We start from the raw sequence: 16,268 nt of genomic DNA on the forward strand, positions 1-16,268 counted from the left end.
AGGAATCCAGATGTTTCTGGATTCTCCGAGATGCTAAGGAAGGCAGATGGCAAGTAAGCCTAGAGATTGTCACAACTCGGGAGAAGCAATGGGCCACTCAAGCTGAAAATCAGCCAGAGATGCAGCCAGACCTCAAGAGGGGTGCACAATGCCATCAAGTGTAGCAAGGACAAGTCACTGAGAGTGGCGTAGCTGGTAAGGCCGCTGCCTGCAGTGCCAGCATCCCGTATGGCCTCCAGTTCGAGTCCCAGCTGCACCACTTCTGATCCAGCTCTCTGCTGTGGCCTGGAAAAGCAGTGGAAGATGGCCCAAGTCCTTGGGCCTCTGCACCTGTGTGGGAGACCTGGAAGAAGCTCCTGGCTCCTGGCTTCGGATCAGCACAGCTCTGGCCGGTGCAGCCATCTGGGGAGTGAACCAGTGGATGGAAGACCTCTCTCTCTCTCTCTGCCTCACATTCTCTCTCTCTATTTGACTTTGACTTTCAGATAAATAAATAAATCTTAAAAAAAAAAAGAGTGAACTGGTATCTGATCGTCCCTTTAACTAAACTCCCTGTAGATCCCCTCCTCCCAGACTCAAAAGCCTCCAGTTCTATGCGGCCATCGCTTTCCCAAAATTACTCTCTCCCTGCACTTTAACAAGAGGTCTGATCACTTGTTTTAAATTCCTGTTTTCCGACAAGGACTGCTTCAGACTCAATCACAAGAGCACCAGAAAGAATAGAGCCAAAAATAGCAAGTCAGACAACATGGGGACAAACAAAAGAAAACCCCACCCTGCAGAACCAAGGAGGCCAGAGCCCGACCGGAACTTGATGGCCAGGGCCCTTTTGGAAGCAAGGGGTCTGATTGACCAGGGAGACCTGAAGCTGGAGCCCGTCTAGGTAAACTTTGCCAGAAACAGCCTCATTCCAAGCTCCTCCAACTTGCACATAGGTTTTTCTACCCAGCCCATAAAACTTTCCCCAGTCGCCTGCAGGGGAACACAGATGTGGGTCCCAATCCCTGCTTCTGTATTATTTAGCCACATAATAAAGCCTTTCTTTCCCCAAACGACCAGTGTCACAGGTTATCTCGTGTGCACTGGACAGTGGACCTGTTACCTGGGCGACGCCTGCATGGCCTAGCCAAGTTCCTACTCCCGACCCTAACATTGTTTCTCTTGGAGAACAGGATCCTTGCAGTCAACAGGTCACACTCCTGCCAACCAGCCTGAACCAGCAAAACCCAAATGACTACTTGAACCACCTTCAGAAGACTTCAAACCTTATTATAATCTGATTTCCATGCTAAACAACACTCCCGCCAGTGCCATAACAGTTGGCGATCACCATGACAACCACCAGAAAAGGCCGGGAAAGGACCAAAAAGAGGCGGATCCCCAATTCTGAGAAGTATGCTGCCCCCCCTTTCCCAGAAAATCCATGAATATTCTTCCCACTAATTAGCACATCCCCCTCCTCACCCCCCCAGACCTATCACCCCTGTGTCCCTCTATCTGTACTTCCCAGCCCCCAGCAGGCAGAGAAGTGGATCTGCAAGATGAGCTCCTTCCTCTCCATCCTTTGGCCACTGAGTAAAACTTGTATTCTTGGTGCTCAGCTTCCATTTCCTTCTTGACTTTGCAACACAGAGGATCTGATTTTGGGGTCCCTCCCAACAAGGGGTAACAAACCTACCCCTTTCAGTAACAGAACCACTGGCGATGAACTAAGCCGAAAGAGCTCACCATGAGGCTGTGAGTCTCAGACCTGGCATTAGATACAATGAACAAAACATGGAAGATGAAATGGGATTAAAGGCTAAAACCACAATACTTGAGTTGAACAAACCCAGTTGCCTTTATTTTCAGTTCTAGTACCAAGCAAAGCCTCATCTCATAAAACAGAAAGTATATTGCCACGGGCTGAGCAGAGGAGGTTGGTTTTATGGGCAGAGAAAGACAGAGGAAGCAGAAACAAAGGAACAAAAATCAGATTTATTAGGGCAGGTATTTGGCTTAGAGGTTAATACACCAGCAAGGTCCCTGGATCCCAGCTCAGAGGATCTGAGCTCAGTTCCAGTCTCCGGGTCTCAACTCCAGCTTCCTGCTCTTGTGAACCTGGACGGCAAAAGCACTGACGGTTCAAGTAATTGGTTTTCTGCCACCCCTGTGGGCGTCCTGGATGGATCCTGGCTCCTGGCTTTGGCCAGGCATTTGAAGAGTAAACAAGTGAATGAAAGATTTCTCTCTCTCTCGCTCTCTCTCTCTCTCTCTCTCTTTCTCTATCTCCCCACCACCACATTAACTCTCTCTCAAATTCTCAAATTAAGAAAATAAATAGATTGGGGCTAGCATTGTGGTGTAGCCAGTAAAGCCTCCTCCTGTGGTGCCAGCATCCCATGTTGGCACCAGTTCATGTCTCAGCTGCTCCACTTGTGATCCAGCTTTCTAACAGCCTGGGAAAAGCAGAGGAAGGTGATCGAAGTGTTTGGGTCCCTGTCACCCACGTGAGAGACCTGAATGAAGCTCCTGGCTTCTGGCTTCAGTCTGGCCAGCTCTGGCCATTGCAGCAGATGCATCTGGGGAGTGAACCAGTGGATGGAAGATCTCTTTTGCTGTCTCTCCCTCTCTTTCTGTAACTCTGACTTTCAAATAAATAATTAAATAAATCTTTTTAAAAAATTGGTCATTTCAGAATCACATTTCTTCAAACATGAGGACAGAACAATGGAAAAATTAACTGACCGGTGAATGTCAGTTTTTTTGTTTGTTTGTTTTTCACAGGTAGAGTTATAGACAGTGAGAGAGAGGGAGAGAGAGAGGTCTTCCTTCTGTTGGTTCACCCCAAAAATGGCGCTGCACCGATCCAAAGCCAGGAACCAGGTGCTTCTTCCTGGTCTCCCATGCGGGTGCAGGGGCCCAAGCACTTGGGCCATCCTCCACTGCCCTCCCGGGCCACAGCATAGAGTTGGACTGGAAGAGGAGCAACCAGGACTAGAACCCGGCTCCCATATGGGATGCCAGCACTGCAGGCAGAGGATAAACCAAGTGAGCCATGGCACCGGCCCAAATGCCAGTTCTTTTAATTGAACTTTTTTGTGTAAGGATCAAGGCAGAGGGAACTTAACTACCATGCCAGGTGAAACTGGCCTGGTTGTGAAATTGGACTATGGTCTCAAATCCCAGTTCCTGGAAAAGTCAAATAAACAGCGCAGTTTCAGCTTAGTGACATGGAACTTTAGCATGAGTAATTCCTTCGTGGTCTGCTAGGATTTCATACATGAGGTTAGCCCAGACCAATGTCTTGCTGTGATTTTTTATTTAAGACTAGGAAGACTCCAGAAGCAACTAGACCATTCAACAGCCTGCGGACATGCGTCCAAGAGCCACTGTCTCCCAGCACTTGACTGCAGTTCATCACATTCCCAGAGAAGCAGTCAAGGAAGTGGAGATGGAATCCTGAATTATGGGGCACATATCCGAAAGAGAGAGAACCATCCAAGAGGCTATTTTAATTTTAAAAACTCAGATGCACTAACAGGCAAGTTCAAGATTGTTTTCCCCATGGTCCCTAGAGGAACATAGGGCCTCAGAGCAAGATTAAATCAACTTGAAGAAAAGGTATAACTATATTCATTGGCATCAGATCTTCAGTTTCAGGACTTTTGTTGCCTTTAACAGAATCTCTGCAACAATTGGGACCGTACTATTTTCCACACAAAGCAGGCACTTACTGGGCACTAAAGAATTGCTGGATAGCACTGTGGCATAGCAGGTTAAGCTGTCACCTGCAGTGCAGGCATCCTTTATGGGAGGCTGGTTCGAGTCCTGGCTGCTCTATTTCTGATCCAGCTCCCTGCTAAGGTATCTGGGAATGCAGCAGAGGACAGCCCAAGTGCTTGGGCCCCTGCACCCACATGGGAGACCTGGAAGAAGCTCCTGGCTCCCAGCTTTTGCCTGGCCCAACCCCAGCCATTGTAGCCATCTGAGGAGTGAATCAACAGAAGGAAGATCTCTCTCTCTCTCTCTCTCTCTCCTTTCTTAACTCTGCCTTTTAAATAATAAATAAATCTATAAAAAAAAAAAAGGTGTTGTTGAATAAATGAAATGAATGAATGACTAAACAGCTAGTTCTAGTAAAGTCTAGGTCGTAACTATTAGAATATAACATGTCACTGGCTTTTCTTAAGATTTGAAATAAAAATACTTTTGCATTACATGACACAGTTTAGATTGTAAATACAAGGTCCAGGAGTGATTTAATCTGAGAGACGTTTTGGCAGGCAGAAGCAGGAAATACTGCTAACCCGTCGTTAATTCTGAGGCTGCAGAAGCCAGGAAAGTCCAGGCTCAGCCTGACTTGGAGGAAGATTTTAGTAACAACCGCTTATGTAATGGCCTCCAGGGCCCTGCGATTGCAGTCTCCTTGGTAAAATGCTATAGCCCTTCTCTGTGCCTTCTGCCAACCCTGGGATAGAAGAAGGAGCATGTGTCTCCTCTGATTTTCTAAAAATTTGACACCAATTGTGGGCTGAGTGGGACTTGCCTCTCTGAAACTCACGTGTAAACTCTCATAGCTTCATGTTACTAGTTGATGGATTAAGGGCAGAAATTGATGTAATCATTGCATCTGAGAGGTGAGCCTAGTGGGAGGTGCTCAGGTCAGTGGGGAAGTGTCCTGGGGCGGGGGGTGGGGGTGGGGGGAGGATCTCATAAGAGGACTGATTATGTAAGTTCAAGTTCTGCCTAGCTGTTCTCTGTTTTCTGGCACACCATGTGATCATTCCTCCACACCCACCACGGCCAGCATTCACCAGACACTGGTCTATGGAAGCTGAAATAAACCTTTTCTTTCCCAAAAAGTTCTCCCCACGAATTTCAGTTAGGGTAACAAAAAGTGAACTAAAACTGTTAAGGTAGCTAGGAACATGTGAGCTAATTGTGTGTATGTGGGCCAAAGCCAAATGGGAATTTTTGTGTCATGGAATAAGGAAGCCAGGCAGCCTTCACATATGAAAAGTCTTATCTTTTTTTTTAATTTAAGTTATACAAGTTTCATATATCTCATATATACAGATTTAGGAACATTGGACACTCCCCCCCCCCCCCACTCTCCCTCCCACCTATGCTCCATCCCTTCCTCCTCCTCCCTCTCACATCTCCACTCTTAATTTTTACAAAGAGCTATTTTCAATTCACTTTATGATCAGATAGTTAACCATACACTTAGTAAAGGAGTTCAACCAATAGTGTGAAGAGAAAAAAGAAAACAAAAACAAAAAAACCACTGTTCCTCAATGGAAGAGACAATGGCTGTAATCAAACATCAAATCTCGAAATGTCTATTTCACTCAAATATATTACATTTCAGGTACTCCATTAGTTACCTCGGATCAGGGAAAACATGTGTTATCTGTCTTTTGGGACTGGCTTATTTCACTAAGCATAATGGTTTCCAGTTGCTTCCATCTTGTTGCAAAAGACAGGATTTCATTTTTTTACAGCTGAGTAGTACTCCATAGTGTATCTACACCATAATTTCTTTATCCAGTCAATAATTCTGTATTTGTTCGCCAACTTGGGTGGGTGGGTCCTAGCCACCTCCCTGGGGGCAGCTTAGTAGAATCCCAACCGCCCTGCTCCAAGGAAGGCAGCTATTACGAAGTTCTGGGAGGAATTTTAGAAACGCCACACCCAGAAAGCCCTCCCCCCAGTAATACATATATATAAACCCCACCACCAGGCTACAGCAGAGCTCTCGTTCCCTTCCCGGCTAGCAGGCATCTCTGGCTCTTTACTCTTTCACTAAAAGTTGGCCTTGTCGTTCGACTGTCCTCAGACTTCCTCGACAGAACGAGTTGCCTGGATTCACCTCCGAAGCGGTATCCTGCTGCGTGGCCGGGAGCTCGCCTGGACTGAGCCAACAGTGAGTACAAGCCCGTCATTCTCTGTCTTCTCCTTGTCTATCATCTCTGATATCATCTCCTACCTTTCAGGGCCAAGCTGTTGGCCGCATGTGGCTGGAGGAAATTTGGGGACCACAAGGGGTGCCCAGGCCGAGGCAACTCTTCAGTGAGCTCCTGAAAGTCTCCGAACAGAACGCAGGCACCGACCACCCACCCCCAGAGTGTCCGATCCTGTCGCTTCTGACGGAGCATCACTCCAGACCCTCCGAGTGAGCTGACAACGACCCTGGTGTCTCTCCCTGAGCGTCATCTCCACCCCCAGCTCCCACTTCCGAAGCTGTTGGAAAGCAGAGCGTTAAAACTCGATCCCCCAGTCTCTGGCTCCGGGCACCTGCCCCAGGCGCCAGCTCCTGAGCGCTTCCAGGTGCTTTCTTGACGACCTCCGCCCCCTTGCTGCCGCGGCTTTCTCTTCCACTTCCGCTTCCATGCGCCATGACTTCCGGTCGCCCCCTTTGTCCCGCGAGCTCGCCTCGCTTTCGCCAGGCTGTTCTCAAAACCCGAATCCCTGACCCCACCAGGCGGGCCCTTCTAAGGCGGTTAGTCAATGTCAAGACAGGATTTCAATGCCCGCTTTGTAGGCTCAGGCGCTGTGTGCCCTGGCGTTTCCTTCTGCGGGGCAGGTGCCCCTATGACCTAAACTTGTGGACCCAAGTCCTGTCTCACACGGCTGAGTGTCCAGGACACATCTTCTGCACTCCTGGTCTTTCCTTTCTTGGGACGCATTGTAGGCAGGTCCTTTTCATGGCCCATCTTTTACAGGTGACCCACAGGAGAAGATTGTGGGCATTCCGTCACACTGGTTCACACCCTTTGGTGCTTGTGCAGGAGTCTTGGCCACCGGGGTTGGTGGTCTCCCTGCAGACACTGGCAGTGAGATCCCTGGTTGAAGCCCTTTGCTCTGAGGCTTATTTCCAGATTCAGGCCTATAAAACCTGGCTTCACATGCGGGAAGGTGGGATTTCTGTGTCAATTTGTTCTACAAAACAGGAAGGGCTCCCTGGGGCCAACTGTGAGGAGCTCACCGGTGCCACAGAACAACTAGGCCGGCAGGCTGAGGGTGGGGACCCTGCCCCTCACAGTCACGATGTGCGCGGGGAAGGGGTGTCCCCCCAGAAACAGGTGGCAGGGGATAGTCAGGAGACATCTTGACCTAAGACTCAAGGAGCAGAACACCTGTGCCTTATGTCCAAACTCTCTTTGCACTAAGGGATAATCCTCACTTGCCACGAAATAGCTCCCAGGTTCAGGGCAGTTGTCACTTTCTGGTCCCCTTGCAGAAACTCCTAAGAAAAAAGCAAGGACAATGCTTCCAGGGGAGGAGGACCCTCAAGGGAAGAGACACTTCTTCCTCCCCCTCCTCCTCTCCCACCTAATCTGGAGCTGCCACTGCCTAAGGCCTCACCCCCTCCAAGGCTTCCTCCACTGTCAGCTCTGGGGCTCTGTCTTACAGGAATCCCACATGGGGCGTTCAGACCAATTTTCCCTTCAGGATTTAGGACAGATTAAGACAATACCTGGTTGTAAAGATTTTTGCCCTAAAATAAAATGACTAGATTACTTTAGATTGAAAAAAAGGGGAGGAGGGTGAAACTTAAGGTTTGTCTAAAGGGTTACAATGAGTCCTGAAGTGAGTTTAACTGAAGCTATGTGTTGCTTGAAAAACTTAGCAACCAGTTAAAGATACAAGGACCAACAATTATTAGCCTGATGAGGAGCACAAGTGGGTTGGCAAAGCTAGTTAAGAGGGTGGTCAGCCAGGGGTTCCAGTTGAACCGGCTATGATACCAGGAGACATTTGTTTCTCCTTTTTGTCAGCATTCTAGATTTTCTTTTGTAGGGTGTCTTTTAGTATGCCTGACTTGTTGGCATAAAAACAGCAGGGTTCATCTAACGTCATATAGAGACCCAGTTGAGGGAGAAACAGTAGGTCTAGTCCCCATCTACAACATCTGTAAGAGACTCTACCTTGGCTATGTAACAGATACTAGAAGACTGGAGGTGGCTGGTGTTGGCATATGGGAAATACCGAGCTCACCCTGAACCCAGGCTGCTGTGTTGAGGGTAGCAGTGCGTCACACTGACCCCAACTAGGACTAAAAAGGAGGCAGTGCAACATTGGACTCTATGTGAACAACTCTGGGACTTCTTGAAACCCAGGCTGTGGCTCTGGGAAGTCTCCTCACTGACACCTGTTTGGCAATACATTCAGCACGTGTAATTGTTCTGAATAACATCTGCAATTGTTTTGTAAAACAGTTATGGCCAAATGTTACTCCCCTGTACCTTGTTCCCCTTTGTTCTTCCCCAAATGTGATTGCAGTTTTCAGCTTTAAAAGCCCAACCTTTGCCTCTGCTTGGGTGGAGGGCTCTGGAGGCATGAGCCTGCTCTCAGCTAATAAAGGACTCATTCCAAATTCACAGTGTGTGGTGCTTCTCTGTGACTCATTTCAGGTATAACAAGATAGTCTACTATACTATGACTTGTTTATTCTCCTGATACCCAGGTCTTGGGCATTTAACTTAACACCCTTAACTTCCTAGCTGTCAAGAAGTTAATTATTTAGGGCTTGTTCTCACCTCCAGAGAACAGAGACTGGCCCCAGGGAAGATATAGGTCAAGTAGCAGATTCCTACTCTACAACCTTAATACAGGTCCAACTTGCATGAAGGCAGACAACTCCAGGACCAGGCCAAACAGGGTTGAAATTCCTGGCCCAGTATTGGATTGTTGAAACCTTCTTGGTCCTATAGTTTCCATACTCTTAATGCCTCTCTTTATGCCATGTGTCTTTAATGCCCTCATTCATTTTTGTCTCTAACAGAATAAAAGCTATCCAGCTCCAGATGGTGGTAAGGCAGGGCTTCCAGTCTATTCTGTTGGACAATGTGACCAACCCTCTGTACTGCACAAGACAGTCTTTTGCCAGGCCACCTCTGAACACCTTAAGACAGTCAGCAAGAGATTACCCATAAGCAGCTCTACATCCATATGTCAGCTCTGAAGGAAGTACAGAAGATGGACCCTCCTCCATGTTACTCCCCTAAGGTTATGGGTTACTTCTCTTGAGGGGGAAATGTTAAGGTAGCTAGGTAGACATGAGCTTATGTATATGCGAGGGGCCAAAGAAAAAAAATGGGAACTTTAGAGTCATGGAACAAGGAAAGAAGTCATCATTTGCATATCAAAAATCTTGTCTGGTGCTGCCACTATGGTGCAGTGGGTTAAGCCATGGCTTGCAGTGCCAGTGTACTAGTTGGGCACCAGTTTGAGTCCTGGCTGCTCTACTTCCAACCCAGTTCCCTACTAATGCACCTGGGAAAGCAGTGGAGGATGGTCCAAGTCTCTGGGCCCCTGCACCCATGTGGGAGACCTGGAAGAAGCTCTTGGCTCTTGGCTTCAGCCTGGCCCAGCCCTGGACATTAGGAAGTGAACCAGAGGATGTCTCTCCTGTCTTTGTAACTCTACCTTTCACATAAATAAAACTAAAAACAAAAAAAATCTTCGTTCACTAATTTGGTTTGGTGGGTCCCAGCCATCTCCCAGGGGCAGCTTAGGGGATTCTCATCTGCCCTTCTCCATGGGAGCTATTACGAAGTTCTGGGGGGAATTTCTGAAAATCTTCCACCCAGCAAAACACATGTAAACTCTCACTGGGACAGATGGACTAATAGGCAGAGTTGAGGACAGGGGAGATCTCCTTGAGATGGTGCAAAATATTTGCTTTCCCCCTAAAAGCTATCTTTAAAAAGATGAGACTGCCAAACCCCACTATGTGGTTCCTCCCAAGAGCTGCCTTTAGCAAGACAACAGCAAGGTGGTAGTGATTCCATCCTTCCTAGTTCAGTTTATCTTGAAAACAGAAGTCACAGATCCCACCCTTATGATGGCTTTTGTTTGTTTGTTTTATCATGAACAAGCTAGACAGGATTAGAAATCCAGTCTTTTAATGGATTTGTTCCCACCCTCTGCTGTTCTGTTCCGCCCCCCATCCCCCCCCCCCACATACACACACAAATTGTGCAGGGCCAGCACTGTGGCATAGCGGGTAAAGCTACCACCTGCAGTGCTGGCATTGCATATGGGTGCTAGATCAAGTCCTGGCTGCTCCACTTCCGATCCAGCTCTCTGCTATGGCCTGGGAAAGCAGTAGAAGATGGTTCAAGTCCTTGGGCCCCTGCGCCTATGTGGCAGACCTGGAAGAAACTCCTGGCTCCTGACTTTAGTTTGGTGCAGTTCCAGCCATTGCAGCCATCTTGAGAGTGAACCAGTGGATGGAAGACCTCTCTCTCCCTCTCTGCCTCTCTTTCTCTCTGTGTGACTCTGACTTTCAAGTAAATAAATCTTTAAAAAAATAATAAAATAAAATAAAATAAAATTGGCCGATGCCACGGCTCACTAGGCTAATCCTCTGCCTGCGGCGCCAGCACTCCAGGTTCTAGTCTGGGTTGGGGCACTGGATTCTGTCCCGGTTGCTCCTCTTCCAGACCAGCTCTCTGCTGTGGCCTGGGAAGGCAGTGGAGGATGGCACAAGTTCTTGGGCCCTGCACCCACATGGGAGACCAAGAGGAAGCACCTGGCTCCTGGCTTCCGATCGGCGCAGCGCGCCGGCTATAGCAGCCATTTGGGGGGTGAACCAACGGAAGGAAGACCTTTCTCTCTGTCTGTCTCTCTCACTGTCTAACCCTGCATGTCAAAAAAATAAATAAAACTTTGTCTGCTAAAACTGCCTGTTTGTTCATCAGTCTCATACTTCATCCTCAACAGAATAAAATCCCAGGCTCCCAGCCACTGCAACAATACAGCATGTGACTTGAAGCTCCTCTCTAGTGAAACTTCAAATTCCTAAACGTATTGTTCAGTTTTGTCACCTGGTCTACCAGAAGTCTAAAGTTTCTTTTGGAGCCTGGAGATGTATTTGATTGATGGAGATGGGATGGACATTGTTAGCTCCACATTGGGATACTGATGTTAGTTTTAGCTTCTCGGCTTCCAATCCAGGTTCTTGCTGGTGCACCTGGGAAGGCAGCAGAAGATGGCCCAAGTAATTGGGCCACTTCCACCCATGTAGGAGACTCAGATGGAGTTCCAAATATTCCATGACATTACACAGAGGAAGCATATATTGGCCTGGCCCAAAAATGCAGGCTTGGGGCTGGGGGAGCAGTGAATTTCTCACTGATTGGACATGTCTTTCTTTAGGATATGATGGACTACAAACAACTTCAGAGATAGGCATGGGTATTGTCTCTGAAAAGAGGATATTGAGGAGAAGGTTATTAATCTTCAGAACATTTCTGGGAATGCATAAAGCATGCATAGTTGAAGAAGAAAAGATTCCTCAAGGTTGCTCTAGATGGCTAAGATGAAAATGAACACTTTGTACACATCACCCAAGCCAAAATGACCCCATAGATAAGATTAATTGCTCTCTACAAGCATTCTAGGTGGAAGAGGCCAGTCACGAAGGACCACAGATTAATGACGGCCACTTACCCCAAGTGGTCAATACAGGCAAATCTGATACACAGAGAGTCAGTTCATGACTGCCTGTGGCTGGGAGTCATGGGTTGGGTGATGTCTAAGGGTGTTGAAAATGTTCTAAAACTGTGGCAATGGTTGCACCACTCTGTGTATGGAATAAAGCCATTAAATTGTCCACTTGGAAAAAAAAATAGGTGCTCTGTCCAATCACTCCTAGATCAATCTTAGTAGGTATTTTTTTGTAGAGGCAATTTGATCTCAGAGGTGTTGCTATAACTCATTGAGATGGACAGGAAAGGCATAACCCCAATTCCTAGCTCCAAAAGTAGACCTGATGGTCTAAAGCATTAGTTCTCAACTGGGAGTGATCTTGCTTCCCAAGAAGTATTTCCCATTTAATAGTGCCTGGAGTTATCCTTGAGTGTTATGACTTGGGATGAGGTAAAGACCAAGGAAGCTGCTAAATGTCCTATCATACACAGGAAAACAAAATTAACCAACCCCAAAAAGCAATAGTCCTGATGTAGAAAAACTGGTCTATGGATAATGGCAACTTCGCTCTTCCACAACTGTTAGTGGAGATGGGTAGAACAGAGGTTCTGGGCTTTGTGGAAGAAAGAATTCAGGAATGAGACAAGAGAGTAATGGTAAGCAAGGTACAAAGGTACCAAGGTACTTAATGCAATAAGGCAACCATCAGAATGGATGGGCAACTCTCCTGATGGAATCTGAGAACCAGCCGTCATTCAGACCGGGGTAAGCAAGATTACATAGTTTATGGGAGGCTAGACTGACATCTCAGCAGAAGACTGGGAGCTGAGAGAAGAAGAGCTGAGAGCTGAGACCAGGTGAGCATCTGAGGAAGAGCTGAGCAATAGTCTGTATTCAGACTGGGGCTGAGGGAATGGGGTCTGGATCTTCCTGCCATTTCTCTTTCCCTCTGAAGCGGGCAATATTTTTGCTCCTGGCTCTTGCCATGCACAAACATGCTAAGTGCTGACACATGTAAGGTGCACAAAATGTTAAAATGTATTTAAAAGGGGAGAAAGTGAACATACACATATGTGAGCATGGGTTGCCACACACAGAAATACCCATAATGGGGGCTGATGTTGTGGCATAGTGGGTTAAGCTACTTACCATCTGCAGCACCAACATCCCATACAGGTGCTGGTTCAAGTCCCAGCTGCTCCACTTCCAGCTCCCTCCTAATGTGCCTGGGAAAGCAGTGGAGGATGGCCCAAGTGCTTGGGCCCCTACACCCACATGGGAGACCCAGAAGAAGCTGTTGACTCCTGGCTTCAGCCTGGCCCTGCCCCAGTTGTTATAGCCATTTGGGGAGTGAACTATTGGATAAAAGTCCTCTCTTTCTGTGTCTCTCCCTTCTGTAACTGCCTTTCATATAAATAAAATAAATGTTTTAATGAATTTTTTAAAGATTTATTTATTTGAAAGACAGAGATCAGAGAAGGAGAGAGAGGGAAAGAGAGAGAGCTCTTCCAAATGCTGATTCACTCCCCCAAATGGCTACAACAGCCAGGGCTGGGCCTGGCCAAAGTCAGGAACCAGGAACTTCTTTCTGGTCTTCCACATGGGTGTAGAGGCCCAAGTACTTGAGTCATCTTCCACTGCTTTCTCAGGCACATTAGCAGTGAGCCGGATTAGAAGTGGAGCCACCGGGATTCGAACCATTACCCAGATGAGATATCAGTGCTGCAGGCAGAATGTTCTATGCCACAGTGCCGGCCCCTAAAATACATCTCCAAAAAAAAGTCCCATCATGAGTGGGCCATAGGCCAAAAGATTTGCCTGGAAGGAAAAGGGATGGAGGAGGAGAAACACAGAAAGAAAGAGAAAGAGAGAGAGAGAGAGAGAAATACAGCAGCCCCTCCTGTTATTATGGTCTATAGCAGAAGAAAGAGAGTTCTTCCCAATTGTTGGTCTCGTTTATGGGGTAACGGTGCTGCCTCCAGGCATGAAGCCACCTGGGAATTGTATGGCACCACCGCAAGTTCTCCATGAACTCGTTATCCATGTATCCATGGAAGTTCCCTTAGGTGCTGGACGAAGCAGGTGCATCCTGGGGAAGGGGGCACTTTGATTAACAAGTAGGAGGATAGAATCACCTGGGGGCTCATGAGTTCCAGCTCAGCAGACCTAGCTAGCTGCTTGTCTATCTCATATCACATATCACTCCCACCCTCTTCTCCTGGTCAATGGGTTTGCTGGGTAAAAAAGGCAAAAATTCTTCCCAAGGTTTTATTATCCAACGTTATCAAAATGGGTAGCCCGCTTGGTGCTAGGCAGAGAAAATTCTCTTGGGGTTCTTTCCTTGGGCAGAAGGCTGGGACCACTTATGAAGTTACTGGAGAATGGGCAGGACTTTGTAATGCAAAATACTGGGCTGCTTCCAAGGCAGGATTCTGAGACCACTACATTTCTTTCTGTAGGTTCTTTGTTTTCCTCTCTCATGCACATAGGCTAATTTCCATATTCCTACCTAACATAAGCAAGATCTGATTTACCCACCCAAGGATAATAGAATATCAAATAAAGTCCACAAGAACACATCGGACAGTTCTTCCTTGCTTCAGGAAGCCGCCTTCTCTCTTGCTGAGTGGTGTAATAGGGAGATGTGAAGTCAGAAACTCCCACGGGGAGTTTCAATCTGGGGACAGCAGCCTGAGAAGGTAAAGTCCACACACTTAGGAAGACACAGCCACCACCTGAAGCTGGCATCGGAACCTGTGCTGTCCCTCTGAGCACTCAGTGTTGCGAGCAACAGATGTCTTCATTAGTCAAGACATGTCAAACACACAGCTGCGTGTGACCAAACTGACTCAAAAAGTTGTATAAACTCAACTATGTGAGAAGTGTTTTTAAAACAGGGGAGGGAGCCCTGCTGAAACTCTAGGAAGAAAATGAGGGAAGAGTAGACTATTGTAAGGTTTCTGAGTTCATTTTCTATTTTTTAAAATAACCTTCATTTTAGTTGTTATTTGAAAGAGAGATAGAGACAGATGGATAGAGATCCACTGGTTCACTCCCCAAATGCCAGCAGTAACCAGAGCTGGACCAGGCTGAAGCCACACACCAGGAACTCAGAGTGTCCAACTTGGGTGGCAGGGACCCAACTAACTGAGCCATCACCGCTGCCTCCCACCGTCAGCATCAGCAGGAAGCTGGAACTGAAAGCAGAGCCGGGACTCGAATCCAGTCATTCCAACGTGGGATGCGTGTGTCCCAAGTGGCAGCTCAATGACTGTGCAACTCACTCGTCTCAGCTCATTTTCAGTCCCATGGTAGTACTAGTGCTTTGAAAGAGTGCCATTATGTCATTATGTCCTAATAAAAGAGGGGAATAAAACATTCATGAAGAATCATTGCTGTACAGGCCGAATTACCCAGTACGTACCCTTCACTCCACAAACACATCTCAGGAGCCACTCTGAGCCAGGGGATGTCTGTGTTGCATTTACAGTCTAGCAGGTGGAGACAGACAAGAAGCACGTAGCAGACAGGAATAGTTAAATGATAAGGCAGGCGTCATGGTGTGATAGTGTTATAAGGAAAGGAAAAAACACATAGGGGTAGACATTTGGTCCAAAGTTTAAGATGCTGCTTAGGGCACTAGGAACCCCTATCGGAGTGCCTGAGTTGGAGTCCCAGCTCAATTCTCAATTCCAGCCTCCTGTTAATGTGTACCCCGGGGAGGCAGCAGGTGACAGCTGAAGTACTTGAGTCACTGCCACCCGTATGGGAGACCCAGATTGAGTTCTGGGCTCTTGGCTTCATGAAGCTGAATCGGGCCCAATCCTGGTTGTTATAGCTATTTGGGGAGTGAACCAATGGATGACTTCTCTCTTTCTCTCTCTCTCTCTCTCTCTCTCTCTCTCAGACTCTCTCTCTTGCTGTGTGTGTGTGTGTGTGTATCTCATATAAAATGAAAGTTGATAATTTTTTAAATATACGTTTAAAAAGACCAGGGGAGTGGACTGGGAAGGCAGGAGAGAGGCTTGTGGGTTGTCTCTTAAAATGTTGGTCACAATGGATTGCACTGACTCTGTGATCTTTGAGTCAGCGAACGACGGGAGGAGGATGTGAGCAACACAGGTGACTTAGGGGACACGTCCGCAGCACAGGGAACACCCAGCTCAAAGTCCCGAGTGACAGCACCCATGTGCAATGAAGGGAGGAGTGTGACTAGGGTGGAGTGAGCAGGAGTGGTAGTTAGCGCACTTTCTGTATTCTCATGCTCCACAAGGCACACTGCTGTGGTCAGGTGGAGGAAGGCAGGCCCACAGTTCTCCAGCAGACACCAACTGGGCACCCTGGTAAGGCTGTTCAATTCTGACAGCATCTTTCTGGACCCAAGGAAGATGGACCCAAAGACACATCCCACAGTTTGAGGGCTCAGCCCCACACGACTACCTTCCTGCGTTGTCAATCACAAGTCTGGCTTTCCCATATTCCTGTCCCATCAGGTACAAATTGGGTTTCCCCATGTAATTCCACATCCAACCCCAACCTCAGACCCACATCTGATTAATTTGCTAAACTGGTTCATGGAACTCAGAGAACCAAGTTTAACAATTTATCATAAGGAATTTATAAAGAATAGACAAGGGGCCAGTGCTGTGGCATAGTGGGTTAAGTTGCTGTCTGCAGTGCCAGTATCCCGTATGGGAACTGGTTTGAGTCCTGACTGTTCCACTTCCCATCCAGCTCCCTGCTAATGTGCCTGGGAAAGCAGTGGAAGATGGCCCAACTGCTTGAGCCCCTGCACCCATGCAGGAGACCCAGGAAGAAACTCCTGGTTCCTGGCTTCAATCTGGCCC

The 16,268-nt window shown here is 47.5% G+C and overlaps 1 long non-coding RNA gene across 1 annotated transcript; it reads left to right on the forward strand.

Moving 5' to 3' along the window:
• The first annotated feature begins 5,365 nt into the window (after positions 1-5,365).
• LOC149128680 (uncharacterized) lies at positions 5,366-8,371 on the forward strand. The gene is made up of 2 exons (XR_016236153.1): positions 5,366-5,908; positions 5,979-8,371. It is a non-coding gene; the product is annotated as an uncharacterized LOC149128680 (long non-coding RNA).
• Positions 8,372-16,268: the final 7,897 nt, after the last annotated feature.

This window comes from Oryctolagus cuniculus, chromosome 1 (assembly GCF_051225735.1).
Source record: "Oryctolagus cuniculus isolate XC-2025 breed Fujian yellow rabbit chromosome 1, ASM5122573v1, whole genome shotgun sequence".
Taxonomy (NCBI): domain Eukaryota; kingdom Metazoa; phylum Chordata; class Mammalia; order Lagomorpha; family Leporidae; genus Oryctolagus; species Oryctolagus cuniculus.